This window comes from Amphiura filiformis, chromosome 17 (assembly GCF_039555335.1).
Source record: "Amphiura filiformis chromosome 17, Afil_fr2py, whole genome shotgun sequence".
Lineage (NCBI taxonomy): Eukaryota > Metazoa > Echinodermata > Ophiuroidea > Amphilepidida > Amphiuridae > Amphiura > Amphiura filiformis.
The window spans coordinates 13,177,551-13,191,095 of NC_092644.1; the positions used below are offsets into that span (position 1 = coordinate 13,177,551).

A 13,545-nucleotide genomic window follows, 5' to 3' on the forward strand; every position below is an offset into this window, starting at 1 on the left:
ATGGATGGGATTCTGTTGCAATTACTCCAGATTCTAGAAAAATGCAACACTATTTTTTTTTAATTAAAGACAATATCTTTGCCAATTGTAACATAGCTAAATCCTAATCCAGAGGTGTAGCCAGGATTATTTATGGTCCCCAAAGTCAAACCCCAAATTTTTGTCCCATTTGTCAATTTTTGCTATAGTTTGGCTATTCCCCTGTCTTAATCCTTTAGTTAGTTCTATACTTCTAACAATAATGTCCTTTTTTTTTTTTACAATTTGAGGGAATTAGCCCAAAACATGCAATTGTCCATGTTTTCTGTCAATTTTAGTCACAAATTCCAAAGACATGGTAGAGTCTAAGTATTCAAAGTCTTTAATACAGACTAAGAGTGAGCTCATAATTAAAAAGTTAATGTTGATTATTTGAGTATAGATAGTTAAGAACAGAAAATCTGTTTACTAAAGAATAGAATGCATTATTAGTCTTTGTACTTGCAAGTCTTTGGCAGGACCCTCCATATATTGGGAATGTGCAAGCTCGGGGGTGAACTCTGACCCTCTGCTTTTGGACCTTACTCCTATCCCTGACTACACTGCAAAATATTTTTCACCCCCCGAGAATTAATTTTCACCCCATGTATTTGGATTTTCTGCAAGCTCGGGAGTGAAAAACACGGGAAAACAACCCCTGACTTTCGGGCCTTAATGCTACCCCTGGTCTTTTGGGCTTGATTGTCACAGCCAGTGCTTACTTCCATGATCAGATATTGATTAATCCAAATTTTTAGTGGTCAAACCTTTTTGAAACAGTATTGCTGATTGATTAAAATTGATTGATTTATTGGGAAAGTCTATCCTGATCAATAATTTTTCTACTACAAACTTTATATTTATTAAATAATATAAGAATTAATTTCCTGAACAATAACCTGGTTTTTGGTGTGAATTTATTTTGCCTCATCATACATGTACATAAGGGTATCAATAAAGCACCATTTCCTTTTGCCAGCCATCACTACGAGGCTGGTCGAGTGCAGATCCGTCGGAACACGCTTTTCAATATGGAATAAATGCTAACCTCATCGTGACATCATCCAAGCAGCAAAGTTCATCCCATTGGAAAAGCGTTATCCAACGGATCTACAGTCGACCATTCTGCTACCCATGGCCAGAAAATTGCTTATCTAAGTTTGTTGCACAACATATATTTATTACTGCAACCACTGGGTATAAGCCCACCCACCCTAGACGGCAGATTTCACTTCAAAATGGGGTGGGCTTATCGGGAAGGGCTAGTGCTTGAATTTAAAAATAAGAACAATCACCCCCCATTTGTATATGTCTAATGTGCCAGTAATTTCTATCATCTATGTCAATTTCTTAAAATAATAAGGGAATGTTAATTATCAACTGATACTTTTTTTATATTTGTTCTTAAATATGAGAGCAAAGCATTGATTTGATTTAAAAACTTGGCCAAAATTTAGTAATGGGCTTATACCTGAGTGCACCCTTGTTCCCAGAATGTTTTGAAAATAGGGGGTGGGCTTATAGCCGAAGGTGGGCTTATACCCAGGTGGTTATGGTATTTACCAAATTCCCCAAACTCCTGGTCTGTGACATAAACTTTGACATAATGTGGGAATTTTCACACAATGTATTAAAGCTCATGTAGTGTTGTGTACTTTGCCAATTTTGAAATACCTTGGGATACCGGCTTTTTTTAAATTTGTGATTTTTCTCGCAGTCCTATACATGAATGAACATAATTATTTGAGGATTTATTATTTACGTGGCATGTGTGTTAAGCGGGAAAAGCACAAATATTAATGTTCTGTGAAAATGCCCACTTTTACAGTATTCATGTGCCATGGGGAGGGCTAAATTGGGATGAGCAAGAAATAATTTCTGGCAGGAAAAAACTAAAGTATATGGGATGCTATACAACAGGCTGTATCAAAATGATTGATACACAAATAGTTGTGATATTTGCAACATAGAATTCTCTTGAAATGACAAAAGTTTATATATTGATCCACAATTGGGTTATTTTGTGTTGCAGTCTTGTACATACTTGTACTTGAAACTTGGGTAATAATCATTTTGATACAACCTTATAGTAGGCCAACATATGGCTATACATAGTGATCAAAAAAACTACCAAATACAAACAAAACTAGCAAAGTTTTAATTTAAAGCATGAGCAAATTTTGGGAGTTATTTTATTTATTACATGGAGACTTCTGGATACACAATTGTAATTTAGAAGTTAGTTAAATCCTGTTAAAACCGATATCAATGTATTGTTCTCATCAAAAGGTTTCAGAAAAAGAATAGTTTAATCTGCCTCCGACATACAGTTCCCGAGTTATAGGCAAAAGGTCAAATTTTGGGGTCCACAGGTGTCCACAATTGAAAAATGCTCCTTTTTCATCCAATACATTGTTTTGGATGTTTTGTTCCATATCAATAGGTCAATGGTCAAAATAGGTCATATAATATCAACATGCAGGGCTCAATTGATTTTGATCTTTTTTGCCCATGTTACTAAGATAACAAAGGGGTAACAAAGCACCCGAGATATGGTAAACTTCTTTTTCTAACTGTTTTTGCAAGCAGAGCACTCTGAGACCATTTTATTAAAATCAGAGAATTTTTAAATGTGTGTCCCCCCTGTGGAATCCAAATTTTGACATTTGACCTTTTCCACTATAACTGTACATCTGAGATAGGTCAACCTAAAATTATCCTTATGACAAGAGGAATACATTGACATGGTTTCTAAATTAAATTTGACCAACTCTGAAATTTCACCCCTGCATAAACAGCCTTTTGGATTCATGCAAATTAGGCACTGTTCCACGCCTCCTGTGAGATGTTGGCCCAATGGAGTAATATTCCAAGTCCAACATGCTCCAAGAGCATGTTTTGAATGCACACTGCTCCAGGAGCATATGCTCCTGGAGCAGTGTGTATTCAAAACATGCTGCTGGAGCATGTTGGACATGCTCCTTGAGCATTGTGCATTCAAAACATGTTCCTGGAGCATGTTGGACTTAGAGTATTACTCCAGATTATTCATGCTCAGAGCAGCTCTTCCTGGAGCATAATTTAGGACCAAAATCTCTTTTGAGATTTTGGCCCAAAATTATGCTCCAAGAGCAGTTGCTCCAGGAGCATGAATAATCTGAGTAATATTCTAAGTCAACATGCTCCAGGAGCATGTTTTGAATGCACACTGCTCCAGTAGCATATATATGTTGGACATGCTCCTTGAGCATTGTGCATTCAAAACATGCTCCTGGAGCATGTTGGACTTAGTTAATTACACCAGATTATTCATGCTCAGAGCAGCTCTTCCTGGAGCATAATTTAGGACCAAAATCTCTTTTGAGATTTTGGCTCAAAATTATGCTCCAGGAGCATGAATATCTGAGTATATTCTAAGTCAACATGCTCCAAGAGCATGTTTTGAATGCACACTGCTCCAGGAGCATATATATGTTGGACATGCTCCTTGAGCATTGTGCATTCAAAACATGCTCCTGGAGCATGTTGGACTTAGAATATTACTCCAGATTTATTCATGCTCGAGCAGCTCTTCCTGGAGCAGCTGTGCCTGAAGCGTAATTGAGGACCAAAATCTCACAGAAGTACAACTACTTGGATATTGTGACATTTGATGTTTTTTACAATCTTTTGGGAGTTGGACGCATGTGAAATGGATTCTGTTGCATTTAGTAGTGGGTAATTTCATATTTAGACTGACCTATGATTACACTAGGGGCTATTTTAACGTGCCTCACTGTCACGTTCGTGCAATGAGATAAAAGTGTTGATGAAGTAGAGTGCATTTCAAAAATAAAAATATTGACATTTTTACCTGCATGTGACCGTAAGAAAGGCTCTACCATTGTCTACTATTAAAGCATATCTACACGGATTGTTAATTGTCACTGTACAAATATTTTATCTCGGCACGTACGTGACAGTGAGACATGTTAAAATAGCCCCTGGATTACACAGTGTATAGTGCTATCTACTGAAGATAACAGACACACTGATCAGCATGCGTGTAAAGTGCTATCAACTGCAGATAACGATATACCACTGATTACTGTGTATGGTGTTATCTACTGAAGATAACAGGCACACTGCTGATCATGCAGTGTAAACTACTATCAACTGAAGATAACAGATATACCACTGATTACATACCGTATAGTGCTATCTACTGAAGATAACAGACACACTGCTGATCGTGCAGTGTAAAGTGCTATCAACTGAAGATAACAGTGTACTGTACGGTGCTATCTACTGAAGATAACAGACACACTGCTGATCATGCAGTATGAAGTGCTATCAACTGAAGATAACAGTGTACCGTATGGTGCTATCTACTGAAGATAACAGACACATTGCTGATCATGCAGTATGAAGTGCTATCAACTGAAGATAACAGATATACCACCGATTACAGTGTATGGTGTTATCTACTGAAGATAGCAGACACACTGTTGATCATGCAGTGTAAAGTACTATCTACTGAAGATATTAGATATTACAGTCATCTTGGGCTATTTAAATGCAGGCACTTAATTTAATGCCCCTGTGGCCAGATGGGTGCTGACATTACAGGTTGCAGACAGGATGGGTCACATGGGCATTAAATTAAGTGCCTTAAATAGCCTAGGATGACTGAGAGTGCTGATCTACTGAAGATAGCAGACACACTGCTGATCATGCAGTGTAAAGCCTCAACTGAAGGGTTATTAGTCAATAAATACAGCAACTTAGTTTTAATCCATAAACCTTACCCTAAATGTCACCCTTACCTGTAACCTAAGCCCTAACCCAGACTCTAAAATAGCAGTCAGTTGGTCACTTTTAGTTCCATTCCATGCATGTTTCAGAATTATCACCTACCAGCCCAGTCTAATTAAAAATGACCCACCACTAAATGCACCAGAATCTATTACATATGCACCCATCTCCTAAAAGCTCACACAAAAATATCAAAAATTACAGAAAATCCAAGTGGAACATTGCCTAATTGGCATAAATCAAAAATGGCCACTTATACAGGGGTGACATTACAAAGTTGGTCAAATCTTGTTAAAAAGCCGACGATACCAATTTATTCCCCTCGTCATAGGGATTGAGTATACAGCTCTTGAGTAATAGGGGAAAAGGTCAAATGTCAAAATTTGGGTACCACAGGGAATAAAGATGTAAAAATTCTATGATTGTGAGAAAAACAAACTCAGATTGCTATGCTTGCAAAAACATTTTAAACAAAGAATAGTTTGTCATATCTCAGGTGGTTGTTACTTTGGTAACATGCAGTGGGGGGTAAAATCAACAAATTATGCTGAAATTTGCCCCTAAAAGTAGACAATTCCCTAATTTTGGGTTTTAATGGGGAACAAGGGGTAAGAGTTCTGACTGGGGAATAATTTGAAACCAGTTTCATTAAAATTAGAATATTTTTCAACTGTAGCTGCCTGTGGACCCCAAAATTTAACCTATCACCTTTTTTCTTATAACTCAAGAACTGTATGTTGGAGACAGGTCAAACTATACTTTTTCCCCATTCTTATATGGATATTATCCAGAGTGGAATAACTTTGAAATCTCACACATGCATAAGTGGCCATTTTGGATTCATGCAAAAATTAAGTATTGTTCCACTACTTTGACTTCTGGTGAATTTTATTGATATATTCTTTAATATGTTTTTCTGAAAAGAATGGATGATAAATAGAACTTGCCCAATTTGCAAAACCGCAATGCCCCTCAAATAGCGAGCGAGTTCTATTCGCAAAACGTGATACCCCTCTAATAGCAAGCATCTTAGATCATTGTATGAGGGCCTGCTTGGAAAGCAGTGGTTGCCACTGAAGTAGTTTAAAGATTTCACAAATCAAATCAAACCGGTATAGGAGTCGAGCTCACAGCCTGTCTGTACTAGGTGGTTATATGAATTATGTTGCAATTAGTGGTGGGTTATTCAGGTTAAGCCCTTATTTACCTTTGACTGGGCTACCTCTTCCACAACAGTTTAAAAAAACACAATACAGTGTCATTCATGTGAAGTCACAAATTTAGCACTCCAGTTCTTAAATATAATCTGATAAAATGTCACTTTAATATATTACCAAAGATAATTCATTTCACCTCTTGATTTTTGCTGAATACTGGTACTTTACATTATACTATAACATTGTTTGCCAAATGTGTAGATTGAATGACCAACAAGAAAATGTACGCTCTATACAAAAAGCATATTTGTTTATGGCAGCTATCATTCATGAGATGCATTGTAGATTGATGTCCTGAGGTCCCTTTTTCAAATCATCATGCCCCTATAAAACAAAAAAAATAAGAAGAAGAACATGATTATTTAAAAGCTTGAATTATAAAACCATTTGATGTATGAGCAATATTATTGCATGCAATGCATAGATGAAATCTACCAACATGAATTTCAACCAATGAATTTCTTGGATCTTGTATTCTATATCTACCTGTAGAAGTTTAAACTGGAGCTGGAGGTATGATTGGGAGGTCTATTTTTGGAGTCAGGGTACTGTGTCAGAACATTCAGAGCTAGAACAGATTTGAAAGCTGAAGTTGTCTGATGAGTAACGGGGGAAAGGTGGCGCAGCAGTACAGGTTCTACCTCAATAATCAGAGTTTGCAAGTTTGAGCCCCAGCAGTGCCATCGTGTTGTGCCATTGTATTGAACAAGGCGCTTTAGTTCACTTGCCTTTCTCTACCCAGGGGTGAAATGGGGAGCTGTTAGGAATATTGTCCATTTAGTGCCGTCCAAAGGTATGAGCATGCTTTAGGCATTGTATGGCAGCTGACACATTCTAACAACAGCGGAATAAATTTAAAGCGCTTTGTTACATGTGAAAGGCGCTGTATAAATGGCAACATTTATTAATATTGGATGTTCCACTCTTTTACTGAATGAAAGAATTGAACATTGTACAATTTGTATCCTCTGAACATTTTCCCCAATACTTGACTTGGCTATGAAACTGCTTAACCCTAACCGCCTCAGGGTTTTTTTTGGCAACGGGAAGGGAAAGAAGGAAGGAATAAAGAGAGAAAACAAAGAGAGAAGTTGTTTGCTCTGGGTGGGATTCGATTTATCCCAATTTTCAACAATTTGTTTTCTGTATTTAGTTTTGATGTTGACTGTAGTCTACTTACCAATTTACAGCAGCAGATCAATTGTATCTTCACAGACTCTTTATAGAGATAATTAATCCATTTCCACATTTCCACACATTGATAAGCTAGGTCAACTGCAAACCAAACACACACAAACATAAAAGCATTTAATATAAAATATGACTAAGGGACCTATCGTTATTTACAGCAGGGGGGAATGGGCGTTTTGGAAAAAATATCGACAGGAAAATTCAAGCCCACTCAAAAAAAAGTTTCGGATACCCCTTGTTTTCCTGGGGTGCACCGCTCAGTCCGACACGCCGCTAGTCCGACAACACAAATTTCCTATACTTAGAGGTGCGCCAGTCCGAAAATGAAAAGCACGGCGCTAGTCCGAAAAAAAGCATGCGCTAGTCTGAAAATGAAAATCACTGCAACAGTCTGACACGCCGCTAGTCCGAATCTGAAAACAAAGTTTTCATTCCGCCGAGCCGCTAGTCCGAATCCGAAATACACTGCGCTAGTCCGAATTTGGAAAACACTTTTCAGTCCGACACTGCGCAAGTCCAAAGCTAACCCACACTGCGCTAGTCCGAAACTGAAAACTACAGCGCTGAAAAACACTGCGCTAGTCAGAATCTGAGAAACACTGCGCTAGTCAGAATATCAGACTAGCGCAGTGTTTCCCCAATTCAAATTCGGACTAGCGCAGTGCTTTTCAAATTCGGACTAGCGCAATCGCTTTCAGTTTCGCACTAGTGTGCAGTGATTTTAGATTTGGCGCAGTCTCAGACTGAAAGAGTGTTTTCCAGATTCGACTAGCGCAGTGGTTTTCACCGGACTAGCGCAGTGTTTTCATTTTCGGACTAGCGGCGGTCGGACTGGCAAAGTGTATTTTAGATTCGGACTAGCGGCATGTCGGACTGGTGCAGTCACTGCAGTGCATTTCAGATTCGGACTAGCGGCGTGCGGACTAGCGGAGTGTCGGACTAGCGGCGTGTCGGACTAATGGCCTGTACCTGTTTTCCCGCATTTCCCCATTTAAAACTTAAAAATCCCCCCCTGGTTCAACAAAAATTTTGCATTCCCCCTCAAGAAACAAAAAATGTCGGTTCCCCTCAAAATGCCCATCCCCCTGTCGTAAATAACGATCGCTCCCTAACATTTATAGACTAACATTGCCTATCCAATATTGTGTCATAATGGATGGGCCTGGGGGATTGGCTGGCAAATATTTTGATTTTGAATCTAGCCAAAAGACAAAATCCTTTAATTCTCAATCAGAGTAATTTTTTGTTTACAAGTAAAATTGTTTTTTCCCCTAAAAAATGAAGTTACTTTTGTAAGGACATCCCTGTTGTTTCTTAACCGGCACAAACATCTAAGCAGTAGAATCGTGTTTTTAGTTTGCGCACTTGTAGTACGCAAACCCATTACCATACGATCATCAAGGACAAGTGTGCTGTTGTTGTCGGCGCATGCGCGCTGTCTTATGCTGGTTTCATACTTGCCGCTTTGAAGATGATTTTGCTTCACTGCGCAGATGACACGTAATCGGCCAATCAGATTATTGGTCTGTTGTTATGATTGTGACTTGCCCACTTCCGTGTTTATGCTCTGCACGCTCTCAAAATGTAAACAAATGCCGTTCTTCTCTGACAAAACCGTAGTTCGTACCATGGACGAATTAAATTTAAAACATTTTTTTTATACTAGGCATTTAAAACACATTCTTAGTCAGTGGGAGTGGTCTAGTTCGTAGACACATTTCTGATTGGACAATCGCATGATTTTGGGTGCCGTCTACCAGGCCGTAGACGACCCCACATCATCATGCGTCTTGAGGAAGCGTAACACGCGAGTAGAGTTGCGCGTATGTATCGCGCTGGATGCGTAGACAAGTGTGGAATACGCGAACGCGCTAGCAATACGCGCTACAGAATACGTGAAGTTGTAAACAAGTTTCGTTCATTTTATAATGAGGGGAGTTTTTATGACGGAATATTAGTTTTTGCTTCAATAATTTGTTTACAGTTATTAAAAAAATATTTAACTGACTAAGAATGAGAATAAGCGACAGGAATTTTTATTTTGTTTATCTCTACCTATGATGAGGCGACAGGCAGGTCCAATATTTTTATCGTAGTGGATACCGGCTGCGCCGGCATCCACTACTCAAAATATTGGACCTGCCTGTCGCCTCATCACACGGTAGAGGATAGGCAAAATAAAAATTCTATCGCTTATTCTCTAAATACCAGTACCTTTTACAGTTCTATGCAATCATGATCCTTTGATTGCCTGTAGTCATGGTAGTGTTAGTGTTAGGCCTATAATTTGGTTCATCAAGTTCGGTAGTGACCTAGGTGCTTATTTTGCTCACGCCGCCCCAGACAAACAAGTACCTAGACCAGTGACTTTGACATGGACGCATACCGGACGCAAAGCAAGCAGATTATGTTCGCTCTACAGAACATGTTGCATTTGATGCGAGTAATAATGGCGCAACAATCACGCAAACGAGCGCGTCTTTCTCTCCAGACATGAACGCTTATTTCTCCGCGTCCGACCACCCGACCAAAATCACCTTGGATACGTGGCTTCACCTACTGCCATGGTTAAGTATGGGCACTCATAGGTCTAGGTGGTATGTCTATGCTTGCCGCAGTATCGAACCGCTGCGTAAAGTTAAACACCATGTACACGTCGCGCACACGGGCGATTTGTCAGCACGCTATGCGGCACAACCGCCGAAAGAGCATTGATATCACTACCAAACTTGAGGTGAACCAAATTATAACTTTTCAATAGAGGTAGTCATTGACATTATTGTGACGTCAACGCCGCCATCTTGTGGGTATGAGTACCTTGTTGCTAAAGTTGGTTTTTTTAAACTTCCGTGGTCGGGGTACGCGCTGGTGAATTGCGATCGCGTAAAAGTGACAAGGTCGCCACCTACACGCCGAACAGACAACCAATGGGTCAACCGACTTGTTGTCAAGTGCGTTGATCATCCAATCAGCGTGATTGTTTATTTTTTCTGTGTGTACGCTCGAGACGCTTGGCGCAGCTCGGACCACGGAAGTTAAAAAAAATAACTTTAAGATCACCGCGTTGACGCTTGACTGAAGAGGTGCACAACGCGTTGCGACTACCGCGTAATCGAGGACGTAATGTCTATCGCATGGCATGCAGTACGGCAGGACCCACTAGATGGCGGATCCCGCGGAAAAGGCTATTGCTGTTGCCGATTGCCCAGACCATTTCGTTCTAATTTCCGGCAGAAACCTAATTAATTAACCTCAGCAAGGTCAAGGACAATGTCAGGAATACGTGTAAGCTCATGAACATATTAAATGAATACATGAATAACGTCCATGTTAACATGTAACATCACGACATGAACATAAGCACATGCCAGTGCATCTCACAATTACATTTACACAACATGTACAAACATGTAAGCTTACAAAATTAAACATTGGCCCGGGACCGGGCGGGACTCAGTCAGCCCGATCAGACAGTCACATTTCTCTCAGAATTCAGCCCCGTCTTCAGCTCACGACAGGCAACTGCAAACAACAAGGCTAGTGGAAAGGTTTGTGTACTCAAAGGAATGATTTCGATCATACATCAGGCGACAGGAATGCACATCCGTATTAATTTACCATGGCATGACCCGGAAGTTTTTGACTGGTTAAAAAAAACAAAAAAACTTTGTAACAACTATCCGATGTCCTCAAAATTTACCCGCAAAAATCAGTTTCTAATTTCGCTTTTATCAACATTCGATTCCAAAAACAAGTATAATGTTTTAAATACCTTGTTTCTGCCGTGTGCCCGATTCTGCAGCAATAAAATATATCATTTGGCCGGCCATTTGGTTCATCTTTGTTGACGAACTCCGCTGAAATTGAAATCCGTCGATGTGTGTGCCTGCCAAATCTCTTTGTGTTTCGCCGCCGACCCTTCGCCCCGCCCACAATTTCTTAAAACTTTTTACAGATTTTTATCTGCCCAGGCTCCGACGTCATTCTGCCCTAGCGACCAATCTGCCCTGGCGACGGTGTGACATTTTGGTCAGATAAAAACCGCCTTCGTTGCTCACCCCATCTATCTAAGAGATCAAGCGTTACACCGAAGTATTCTGATTGGTCCGCAATGTGAATATGAATATTAATCTCGAAATGTCAACATGAATATTAAGTAGATTCGGCCGTCTTTGATCTTGATCATGTCAAGTATATAGTGATTTCTGAAAGGTTCGTTCGGGAAAAGTGGTGGCGCTATATTAATAATTAATCAAACCAGCAGGGACACGATACGATGAATCGATATTTATTGAATATTTTTTTATGATATTTTCTGATTACTTGTAACAAACAGAAAGAGACAAAAATAAGATAAATGAACACATAATATTTTAAAGATGTATTTTATTTGACAAAACATTTTACAAACAATACAAGAATGCCTACAGCTCTTGATCACACAAAGAAAGCTTCAAGAATCCGACTCCAGGAGATGAGTTTAGGCCTATGGCAATTTCTCCAGGACATTTAATATTGTTAGTTATGCTATCACTTTCTTATTCCGTTAGTTCAAAACCGGGGTTAAAATTAATCTAAAAATCTATATAACAATTGGGGTCTATAAAGCCTTCAGTGTTTTAATTCAAATAAGAATATGACTTTATATTGTACATTATGACTTGTTGAAAGGATTTGAGATTCCTTAACAATGACGCAAGTTGATATTGATTGTACATGTAAAACTATATACCTTTCCCAGTAAGTGACGTCGTGCGAACGCACGCAATGTATGATCTACTGAAGCCCGGGCTTTGAAGAAACAAAAATAATATCGTTAGGGCCTTTATACCGAGTATTCAGCTGCTTACTGGTTGAATGAATTCACTATCAATTTTGGATATGATTTAGGCTCCATGTCTAATGAGGAGAAATTGATTTGGCCTATATGCTTTATTACCAATGGCTTCTAAGTTCTAGATCGTCCCATACATTTGCATACGTATCAGTATACCAATATCAGTATACCAGTATACCAAAACGCACCTAAATTTGCCATATAATTGGGCGCTTTGAAGGGCACTTTTCCCAGGCTGGGCGAATTTGTCTCCACTGAAAATCCACCCATCGATGTACCAAAATCGATTAAAATTGAATTAATATAATTCCAATATCTGTGGATGCATAGCGTTTTGTTACAGTTTATATATATTATGTTTTTGTATTAAGCCTGTGGTGAATTTTGAACTGTCGTAGTGTAAGACTTTGTTAATTAGTGCAATAAAATATTCTTTGCTATATTCAAAACTATAGTTTGGTTATGGTTTAATGAACTTGTTATCCGTCCCAGTCCTTATTTGAAACATATTGAGTATCCCACCTATAGAATAAACAATATCCAATAACAATTAAAAATGCTCCGATTTCAATCCAAATGGTCTCAATCATTATGTAAAAACAAGCCAAAGAAGGAATCGTTTGTACTGTCTAAAGTGCTTCGTTATCGAAAATTTGGCAATAATCTCCATTAGCCTTTTCGAAGCATAGTGTACACAATAGGAGGGCAGTATTCAATATGGGTAAAACCCGCCAAATTCAAAAGACTTTACCCACTTCTTGCAGCGCCATCCGATTGTGTCCGCCATACCTCTAAAAGGCTAATTACAGCTTATTGGCCACAACCTACTTTGTGATGTTTCTTAGGTAACGAGTAACGACACATCCTACATAATTGTAACTATTCCTTGTGACTTGTTTTTACATGACGTGCAATAAGACTATTTTGAGATGTGAAATTTGACCACTGTGTTGACCTTTGACCTTAAATATGGCCGGAGTGCCAGGAATTATTTGTTGTTAATATCTAAAAGTTGGTTTTGTAGAGTCCTGGGGGATGTACATTAAACCCTGGCATATATACTGGATTAATTAGTGTTGGGACTATTCTGATCCCGCGGGATTCCGGTTGCACCCACCTATCCTTGGCGATACGATATTGGCGACCGTTCACAAAAACTTGTAGGGGGGCCTGATGCAAAAATAAAAAAATCACTTTTATTCAGCCCCCCGGCCTTTCAGACCTAAAATTATTTTCAGGGCCCCCTTTTGGCCATAAAAAATGAGCGTCAGCTCCATAGAAAATAGTGTAAACTCGATCGTGTTCTACGACAAAAAATTAAGGTGATATTTTTAAGGGATAAAAACAATTCAGGCCCCCTCCCCCTTTTGGCATCAGGCCCCCTTTACAAGTGTTTGTGAACGGTCCATTGGATTGTCAAACAATAGGCTACATAATTATTTTAAATCCTGCTTTTTATTTTCCAAATCGTGCGTCATTATCACAATT

General features: G+C 39.0%; 1 long non-coding RNA gene across 2 annotated transcripts; it reads right to left on the reverse strand.

Moving 5' to 3' along the window:
• Positions 1 to 5,536: 5,536 nt before the first annotated feature.
• On the reverse strand, positions 5,537 to 11,398 carry LOC140138192 (uncharacterized). Of its 2 annotated transcripts, none has more exons than XR_011856966.1 (3): positions 10,993 to 11,398; positions 7,210 to 7,304; positions 5,537 to 6,353 (listed from the first exon to the last, which is right to left on the reverse strand). It is a non-coding gene; the product is annotated as an uncharacterized lncRNA (long non-coding RNA). The 2 variants fall into 2 exon arrangements; XR_011856967.1 differs by lacking the exon at positions 10,993 to 11,398 and adding an exon at positions 10,641 to 10,835.
• Positions 11,399 to 13,545: the final 2,147 nt, after the last annotated feature.